The following is a 10,413-nucleotide window of genomic DNA, read 5'->3' as shown; positions in this document are numbered from 1 at the left end:
ACAGATTATTTAATGTATTATTTGATCTCACTTAAGTGGATTTTTCTGTCACTTGCACCCAAACACATCCTCCCCGATACATTTCTATTCTGCCTTTGAAAAGGAATCTCTCACTTGATTCTGTATTGAACATTTAGCTGCTTTTCTACTTATTTCTTTCCTAGTTGAACTTCTCGTAAATGATTTAAAAATCTTAGTGTCTTCATTTTCTCACTGCCCTTTCCTGTTTAATCCACTAACATCTGGATTTTCTTTCCCAATCTGCTGACACTCTTTTCTTTCTTCTTCTTTTTTTCCCCCCTTCACTACCTTTGATCATGTTTTTATTCAAAATTAGCTGTCCAAAGTGATTTGACCTTTATAGAATAAACAAATTTCGTTTATGCCGCAGGCTGCTTTTCTTCTGTGTGGGTTTCTTTTCTGTGGGCTTCTTCCCAGCTGCCGGTTTCTTGGAAGCAGCAGCCCTTTTTCCCCACCAAAGGCTTCTTCTGCTTCTTAACACCAATAGCCGTCTTTCCTTTCTTCCCTACCACAGGCTTCTTGCCTGGAACCCTCTTCTCATCTGATTTGGCTTCTAGCGCTGCTGCTGCTGCTTTATCTACCCAGAGCTTGTGGTTCTTGGTCTGTTCCAGTGCATGGTCTTTGCATACGGGTTTAGCTTCAACATGATTCTCAGGTTTCTCAGTGGATTCTTCTTCAGGACTCTGCGATGAATCGTTTTTGCGTGGTGCCTGGAGGGCTCTTTGGACCTCTGGGCTTTTAAACATTCTGCTAAGGTCTGTATTGAGCATCTGGTGCACGGGAAGGTTGTAGTTACTATTGAGGGGGCAGCTTTACGCCAGGTGCCATACAGATCTTCTAACTTGCGGAAAGCATTTTCAGTCCAAATGCAGAAACAGCCCACATGCCTACAAGGAGCAAGTTTCAAAATGTTCGGTTTGCTTACATTAAGCAGAGTAATTCCAGGGATGTTTCTGGAGGCTTTAATGACACCGTTGCCTGATTATAGATGATGCAAGATCCCCTGCGCTGGATACAATGACGGTTTCTCATTTTTCCCTCCAGCTCTCATTCGCTGAGAGGCATAGACTTTTTTTATATATCATTCTAGGTCTTAAGTTTCTTAAGAAGCAAAACAGCCTCCTTGGTTTTCTCATAACCTTCAACTTTATCTTCAGCCACCCAAGGAAGTTCAGGAACTTCCTCAATATGATGACCTTTAGACACGACCAGTGGCGGGAAGGCCGAGGCAGCCAGGGCTGAGCAGATGGCCTATCGCTGCTGTGTTGTGTTCACTCTTTGGTGCCAATGGCGCCAGGTTTTGGTTGGTGCAAACATGTGGCCCCCACAACACTTATTTCCAAAAGCACCCTGGCCAGAATGATGGGTCCCACCACCTCAAACTCTGGAAATTCAAGCCACAGCTCTGCCAGTACCCCAAGACTCAGCCCTCTCTCTCCCTTCGCTTTCTCTCTTCCCTCTCCCCCCTCCCTTCTACTCGCTCTAAAAATCAATGAAAAATATATCCTCACTCCTTGGGTGAGGATTAGACATAATAATAATAAATAAAGATTGCTTTGTGGTTTGGAGGGATTAAACGTGTTTTCAGGAAATCAGAGAGTGTTTGCAGAAGTCTAGCATTTGATGGCCTAGAGTACAGTGCTGACCGAAGGCATAAAGAAAAGGCAATTGGCCCAGCTAGCGGTTGAGCATAGACCTATGAACCAGGAGGTCAGGGTTCAGTTCCTGATCAGGGCACATGCCTGGGTTGTGGGCTCAATCCCCAGTGTGGGACATGCAGGAGGCAGCCAATCCATGATTCTCTCTCATCATTGATGTTTCTATTTCTTTCTCCTTCTTCCTTTATGAAATAAATAAAAATGTATTTTTAAAATAAATAAAGAAAAAGAAATTGATTTGAGAGATATTTTGGAAGTAGGTCCAAAAGGATATTAACAGATGTAGGGAGTGAGAAGCCACTGAAATGTGGAACACAATAATGCACGTGCCCTGCTCTGAAAGAGCACTGCACAAATGACCCATTAAGCCATTTTTCAAAGCAAATCTCTTGGCATTTTCTCTCTCTTGGCTTGAATGATATTCAGGGCTCTTTCTCTCAAGATGTGTTTTTCATGGTTCCTTCAGAAGTTCCCTCATTAGGGTTATATAACTTCAGATCCCTCAGCGTCAATGTCCCTCCTCTGGCTAGTATTTACAACGCTGAATCCAAGTTCATGTCCAGTCACATTCTATTAAGGTAATTTCATCCTAGCACCAGGCTGGTCCCTATCTGTGGGGTCTATATCTGGGCCTCAAGTAAAAAAATCCTCTGTGATCAATTCAATGTCAATTCTGTCATTTTCTCTGTTGCCATAGGCTGCTTTGGCCAACCTCTTTCTTCCTTTCTTCTTTATAAATTGTATTTTATTATGGTAAGAACATTTAACATGGGATCTACTCTCTTGAATTTCTAAGTGTACAATATATTATCATTGACTATAGGTACAATGTCATACAGCCAATCTCTAGATTCCACAACAAATCAGTTACAATAAGTACTCTTAGAATTTGAAAAAAAAAAATCTTAGAGAAAAATTTGGACTTAACACAGAATTGGGATGTTTAAGACAGTTTTTCCTGGATCTTGCAGGGCAGGGAGCCCCCATTGATTTCTGAGTTATACATATTTGCTCATGTTTTGCTTTGGAGAAATTCTGCAGATATTTTATGCTTTTACATGTGTGCATATCTTGAACATCACCTATACTAACTTTATCCATTTCATAAGCACTTCTTCAATAAATCTTGCTGACTTTTTTTTGCTATTTCTCTCTCTCTCTCTTTTTAAAAAAAACACATATTTTTATTGCTTTCAGAGAGGAAGGGAAAGGAGAGAGATAGAAACATCAATGATGAGAGAGAATCATTGATTGGCTGCCTCCTGCACGCCCCCTACTGGGGATCAAGCCCACAACCCGGACATGTGCCCTTGACTAGAATCAAACCCGGGACCCCTGACTAGAATCAAACCCGGGACCCTTCAGTCCACAGGCTCTATCCACTGAGCCAAACCAGTGCTGTTGAGAAAATACATACATACACATACAAACCAATAAACTTGTTTTATACTCTCTTGTTTAGGAATATGACAAGTCTGAAGATATACCTGAGGAGGTAGCTACAGCGGACAGGTGTGTTCCCATGGATGATTCAAGCCTGTCCAGCACTATTGATGTAGACAAAGGCTTTGCCATTGCCTTTGTTGTTCTTCTGTTTCTTTTCCTAATAGTGATGATTGTTCGATGTGTCAAGTTGGTGAAGAATCCCTATGAGGCCAGTTCACATGAGAACCATCTCTGAGCTGAATTATGAAAAAGCCTGGTAGACTCGCAGGAGATATGAAATCTTTTATACAGACTACTGTGATCCAGATTTTATATTATTTTGCCTCCCTGTGTCTCAGTCCTCTCACTCCTGCATTCCACAATAGGCACAGGAGTGTGAATTAGGAATAATAAAAAGGATGAAACACAAGCCAGTTTGCATTGTTCCTGTTCAGGGAAATGGTTACAAAAGTGGGACAGAGGTTGAACTCATTCATTAAAATAAGGCAATGGGTGGCAATGATAAATCAATAAGGGATTATTATCCAAATTTTACAAAGAAATCAACACCCCAAAAATATCCAGTTAAAAATGGGCAGAGGACCTGAATATACACCTATCTGAAGAGGACATACAGATGGCCAACAGACATATTAAAAGATGCTCAAGGTCATTAACCAACAGGGAAATGCAAATTAAAACCATGAGATATCGCTCAGCAGGTGCGGCTCAGTGGTTGAGCTTCGACCTATGAACCAGGAGATCACAGTTCGATTCCAGTCAGGGAACATACCCAGGTTGTGGGCTCCATCCCCAGTGTGGGGCATGCAGGAGGCAGCCAATCAATGATTCCCTCTCATCATTGATATTTCTATCTCTCTCTCCCTCTCCCTTCCTCTCTGAAATCAATAAAAATATATTTTAAAAAAATAAAACCATGAGCTATCACCTCACACCTGTCAGAATAAATATCACCAATAAATCAACAAACAAGTATTGGTGAAGATGTGCATTGTTTGTGGGATTGCAGATTGGTGCAGCCACTATGGAAAATAGTAAGGAGGGTCCTCAAAAAATTAAAAAATGGAGCTATCTTATAACCCAGCAACTCCACTTCTAGGTATTTATCTGAAGAAACCCACAACACTAATTTAAAAAGAGATATGCACCCCTATGTTCATTGCAGCATTATTAATAATAGCCAAGATATGGAAGCAACACCAGTTATCCATCAATAGGCAAGTGGGTAAAAAAGTGGTGGTACATATATACAATGGAATATTACTAAGCCATAAAAAAAATGAAATCTTATCATTTTCGGCATCACGGATGGACCTAAAGGGCATTATGCTAAGTGAAATAAAAGACAAATACCCTCTGATTTCACTTACATGTGGAATCTAAAGAACAAAATTAATGAAGAAACAAAACAAACAGATTTATAAATGCAGAAAACAAAATGACAGTTACCAGAGGTGAGGTGGGATTGGTGGCCTGGGTGAAAAAGTGAAGGGCTTAAGAAGTACCAATCTGTAGTTAGAAAACAGTCATAGGATGTGAAATACAGCATAGGGAATATAGTAAATAAATAAATAATAAGGTCATGGGTTTCAATTCTCCAGTATCTAATGTCCTTACGATAAGATAGTTGGCCATAATTTTATGATGTAATAAAATATCATGATGCTTGGTAAGGTGCACCTAAAACTAGAAGCCCTCCTAGAGGTGGTCCTAGGAAGTCCCTTTATTATACAAATGTAAGGCCAGCAGGAACCTATGATAAGAGTCTAACAGGACCTTTTTAGTGTGTGAGGTTTTATAAAATCTGTGGCCCTTACCAAGTGGGCAAAGCCCTATGGCGGAAGTGCACTAATTTGCCTTGGTTGAATTCCTTAATCTCTCTCAGCTCAAATTTCCTCATCTATAAAATAACATTTGGTGGGTTGAAAAGAGACCCTCAAAAAGATGTCTATGTCCTCACCCCTGAAACCTATGAATGTGACCTTATATGGAAAAAGGGTCTTTGCAGATATAATTAAGGATCTCAAGATAAACTCATCCTGGATTATCCAGGTGAGCCCTAAATCCAATAACAAGTGCCTTTATAAAAGACAGAAGAGAAGAAGACACAGGAAGACGGAGGAAAAGACCATGTGAAGATGGAGACAGAGATTGGAGTCATTCAACCACGGCTAAAGAACCCGTCCCTGGAGCCACCACGACTGGAAGAGGCAAGGAAGGATTCTCCCCAGAGCCCTTTGGAAGGAGTACAACCCTGTCAACACCTTGAGAGAATAAATTTCTGTTTCTTATAGCTACCTAGTTTGTAGGAATAAGTTATGGTCATCACAGGAAACTAATATACAACACATGATGCTGATGATGACAAATATGCAAAAAATTCCTAGACACTGCCTTGTTTCCCAATCCTTCCTTCCAGAGGTAATTGCTGTTATGATCATTTGTTTTTGCATATGTGTGTGTCTTTCCAGACTTTTTCTTTTTAATGTAATATGTGTGAATACGATACATGATTTCATGTTTCAGAACTCAAAAAGTATAAAATGGTGTGCAGTGGAAACCCTCACTCCAACTCTTGCCCCCACCCTCCATTTGCCCTCTTCAGTGAGAGACAGTGTTAATTTCTTGTCTCCTTCCAGGGATAATTTATGTATATGTAAGGAAACCCTCACTCCAACTCTTGCCCCCACCCTCCATTTTCCCTCTTCAGTGAGAGCCAGTGTTAATTTCTTTTTTGGGGGGCGGGGGGGGGTGCCGAAACCCGGGAACGAACAGTGTTAATTTCTTGTCTCCTTCCAGTGATATTTTATGTATATGTAAGAAAAAAAAATATTTCTGCCATAATTTATACAAACAATAGGGTGTTATATAAATGTTCTGCACCTACTTTTCTCATTTAATGTCTTGAACATCATGCCATATCAATGCACAAAGAGCTTCCTTAGCTTTTAAAAAAAATCCTCAGCTGATGATATGTTTATTGATTTTAAGAGAGAGAAAGGAAGGGAGAGAGAGAGAAACATGGATCAGTTGGTTGCCTCCTGAACACACTATGACTGAGGATCGAACCCACAACCTTTTGGTGTACAGGACGAAGCTCCAACTAACTGAGCCACCTGGTCAGGGCAAGCTTTCTTAGGCTTTTTTTAAAAAGAAACACAGTGGAAAGGCCCTGGTCGGGTAGCTCAGTTGGTTAGAGCACCATCCTGCTACACCAAGGTTGTGGGTTTCAACCCTAGTCAGGGCTCATACAAAAATTAACCAATGAATGCATAAGTAAGTGGAACAACAAATCAGTATCTCTCTCTCCCAAAATCAATAAATAAAATAAAATAAATACAGCTGAAGAGTATTCTGTTGTTTGGTGTGCTATAATTTCTTTAACCAACCCCTGCTGATAAAAATTTACATTGTTTCTGAATATTTTGCTGTTTTAAAAAAAATGTTGCAGAAGATAATTTAGCATTTATGTCATTTCAAAGGTATATATATTCAAAGTATACAATTTCAAAGGTATGTAGTTTAATTCCTAGAAGTTGAATTGCTGATTTAAAGAGTATTGCAGGGCCTGTGTGGTTCAGTGGGTATCACTTGGGATTGTACCTTGAGCGTCAACCCATGAACCAGGAGGTCACGGTTCAACTCCCGATCTGGGCACATACCCGGGTTTCAGGCTTGATCCCCAGAGAGGGCTTGTGGGAGGCAGCCAAGCGATGATTCTCACTCATCATTCATGTTTCTATCTTTCCCTCTCCCTTCCTCTCTGAAATCAATAAAAATATTTTTTAAAATAAAAGAAAGTATTGCAAAATTTACAAAATTTTTAAATTAGTTTTCAACATTCAGAACTCAGAAATTTTCATATAAAAATACAGATTTTTAAGTTTACTTGGAAAATTGTAGATCTGGCAACATTGTAACCATCACACAGGACAAAAATTAGATGGAGCTAACCAGCAACTGCTTCGTGTAGGTGAGATATATATTTCCCAGGTAGCCACAGTTCTCACTCAACCCATTTTGCTCCTTTACATTATTTTCCTAATGTCTGGAACCTTTTGAGGTTTTTAATCCCTGTCTTCTTTTGTTTTGATTCTGAGGTCACTCAGCAACCTTTAGTTTATTATCTAATTTCCCTTAAGTCTGTCTGCAGGGAAAGGATCATTTGGCATTCCAAGGGTTTGGCCCTGTGCTATAACATCTCATGTTCAAGTATTAAGTAGCATGTGGTTGTGATTTTTTAATGTATCACAGTGTATTATAGAAATGAATGTGCTGAGCACACCCAACATGAGTATTCCAAATGGTGTATCAGTTATTTATTATATTATACGATATTATTAAACTGGCAATAAACTGTCTACCTTCAGAATTTTTCAATTTTAAATAATGTGAGCCATTTATAATAGGGCCTGAATCTCTGGCCCTATTATAACAGTGCCTGGTATATAGTCTTCAGAACCTAACAAAAACAAAGCCAGAGCTTGGCTCCCTAAATATCAAGGCCCTGTCCCAGACAGGATTACACAGCTCAAACCTGCTTTTCCTACAGCGAGCAAATGAATTACCTGGAGGTCTTATTAAAGATCAGATTCTTACTCAGTACACACTTAGTGGCCCAGAGAGAGATTTAGAATCTTTAACAAGTTCCCTGATTGCACGTTGAGTAGTAAGGTCTTAGAAGACACTTCCTGAGTCCCACTGCTGATTTCTGCCAGTCTGATCACTTCAGCCTTCTCAGGACAATGAAGAAATCAGACTGTAATATGATGCCCCAAAGAGCTCCTGTTTCTCTTCAACATTCCCCATTTCCACCCCCAAACCACCCACCCACACACACATCAGGGAGCTGAAAGTAACTAATAGAAACATAATCAGGGCAGAGCAAAGATTTCCCTTTATTATCACACATTACAGAGCACCACATGTACAGGGCAATATGTCAGGTGCCAGGGGGAAAAAGGTGGTTAAGACAGGACCTCAGCCTTGAGTTAATCACAACCCAACAGAGGAGACAGGACTATGCACAGATAACTTACAAGTGAAAAGGCAATAACTCGGTCACAGGTTTGTCCCTGGCCCCTGTCTGGGCACGTGTGGGAGGCAATCAATAGATGTGTCTCTCTCACATAGATGTTTCTCTTTCTCTTTCTCTCTCTCTCTCTCTCTCTCTCTCTCTCTCTTCGCCCCACCCCCCACCGCCCTTCCACTACCTCCATGGAAAAAATATTCTCAGGTGAGGATTAACTGCCTGGCTCTGAAACCTTTTAGCTCTATGGCTTTGGGAAATTTAATTCTGTGCCTCAGTTTTCTCATCCAGTAAGAGATGATAATAGTTCCTACCTCATAGGATTATTGTGAGAATTAAATAATAACTATAAAGTGCTTAGAACAGTGCCTGGTATATAGTAAATACTCAAATATTTTGTGTGTAAATGTGTGTTTTATAGGTATTTTATGTCCCAAATTTTTAACTCAGAAGATAATACCATGATGAAATGCATTTTGAAGATGCTGAATTTCAAATATCTAGAGGAGCCCTCGCTTCGCTGTACTTCAATTCCAGATGTCATAACAATTGGAAATAGGCACTTAGAATAGTCCTAGGAAACTGGTGGATAAGTGAAATGAGCACAGATGAAAGTGTGGCCAGCGGGAGAGAATTTCAAGGACTTTGATAATCCTGGCTGCTTGGTCCCTGTTTCCAGTCTTACATAGCAGGTGGTGGTATATATTTTTTTAATGAAGTCAGGCGCACTTAGTGTACTAGTAAAGACTGCTGAACAAATTAAAGCAATAATGAAATACTATGGTAGTCAATAGTGCTGATTCATTAAATACCCTGATTCTCCCTCCTTGTCTTCCTGGCCCCTTGTGGCTGGGCAGGGCCTTATGACTCATTCAGGCTAATGAGTTGTAACTGAAAGTGTCCTGAGTCACTTTAATTGCCATTGTGAGACCCTCTAGCTTTCTCTCCCTCTGGCATGATTACTCATTAGCCTGGGTTCCTGAGTAGCTATCGTGAGATCCACTGCCAACTCTTTAGAGATGATTATGCGGTATGAACAAGAATTATACATTTTGTTTTGTTTTGTTTTAAGCTTTTGTAGTTGTTGCCACAATATAACCTAGTCTATCCTGATACTATTTTAACACATTAAATTCTTTCAAGTTAAATAGTTAACATCCAGTCCTAATAAAGGTGTGGGAAAATAAATACTTCCAGAGATTTTCTAGTGGGAGTAAAAATTGTTTCAACTTTTTTGAAAAATAACTTGACAGTAGATTCTATTAAAATGAAAAAAAAAAATACCCCCCCCCCCCCCCCAAGATTCCATTTTGAGAAATCTCTTCCACAGAAATAAAAGTACTACTTCAAAAGGATGTTAATGTCTATTGTAGTGGCTAAAAACTGAAACTGTTCTAAATTTCCAAATAAGGTTTAGCCAAACTATGAAGTATTATGCAACTGTCAAAAAGACGAATTTTACCCTTTTTATTGACTTCGAGGGATGTCCAAACCCACCCTCCCCCCAAAAATCCATATGCATGACCTTGTATGTACAAGCCTAGAAAACTAAGTTGTTTTACCTTGAAGGAGCAGGGGTGCTGATGGGGGAGCGGAGAATATTATCATGTTTTTCTTATTACATCTTGTTATTCCTCGACTTCTTACAATTTGTAAGGCTTATGTAACTAAATAAACTCAAGTAAAAGTGAGAAAAAAAAAACTAAACCTAAGTGTCTGCCAACTGAGTCTTTACAAAATAAGCTTAGCATTGCTGCCCCTAGTTGAGAGTGGGGGGAAGAGGCGGAGCTTCTGTAATATTTCCAGGCCACGCCCACTTTACCCGGCCAATGGCTTCTCCCGAGGGCCCTGGAAGGCTTGCTTTGACGCATGCGTACTTGCCTGAGTTGTGTGTTTTTTTCTAGCCTCCAAGGAGCACCCTGCAGTTTTGGGTTTGACCCTGTCAGGCTACCGTCCTGGGAACCGGAACAGCACCTGAGGTTTGCTTCCGGGCGTCTCTCAGGCTTCCCCTTCCCTCCATCACGCTTCTTCCCCTCCCCCTATTCCCTTTTCCCTTTGCGTTCTCTCCCACAGAGGCCGACCCCTGAGTCGTGAGTCTGGGGTCTGGTTGGTGAAAAAAAGCTGTCGCAGCTGAAAGTAGGGAGGTGTGGGAAATTAACAGGTATTTGGAGACCAAGGGCTTGTCCGAAATGATTTGTTTGTGGGAGGAGGTCGAGCGACGGTGGGAAGTTTTCCCCTTGAGGCGAGCGGGGGCGGGGT

At 40.5% G+C, this 10,413-nt stretch overlaps 1 protein-coding gene and 1 pseudogene across 5 annotated transcripts in view; one reads left to right on the top strand and one right to left on the bottom strand.

Moving 5' to 3' along the window:
- Positions 1–221: 221 nt before the first annotated feature.
- LOC106726304 lies at positions 222–1,449 on the bottom strand (annotated as a pseudogene).
- An 8,608-nt stretch (positions 1,450–10,057) lies between these two features.
- Positions 10,058–10,413, top strand: part of SETDB1 (SET domain, bifurcated 1) — a 25,296-nt gene continuing 24,940 nt past the window's right edge. For 3 of the 5 annotated variants that reach the window (XM_014540668.1, XM_014540669.1, XM_014540665.1), the window contains exon 1: positions 10,145–10,315. The gene's annotated coding sequence lies outside the window, so the exon portion shown is untranslated. The other 2 variants (XM_014540667.1, XM_014540666.1) reach the window with 2 other exon arrangements.

Source organism: Myotis brandtii, unplaced genomic scaffold, assembly GCF_000412655.1.
Source record: "Myotis brandtii unplaced genomic scaffold, ASM41265v1 scaffold250, whole genome shotgun sequence".
Taxonomy (NCBI): Eukaryota; Metazoa; Chordata; class Mammalia; order Chiroptera; family Vespertilionidae; genus Myotis; species Myotis brandtii.
Note: the sequence above shows the minus strand (reverse complement) of the source record. Positions and strands in the feature narration are given on the sequence as shown.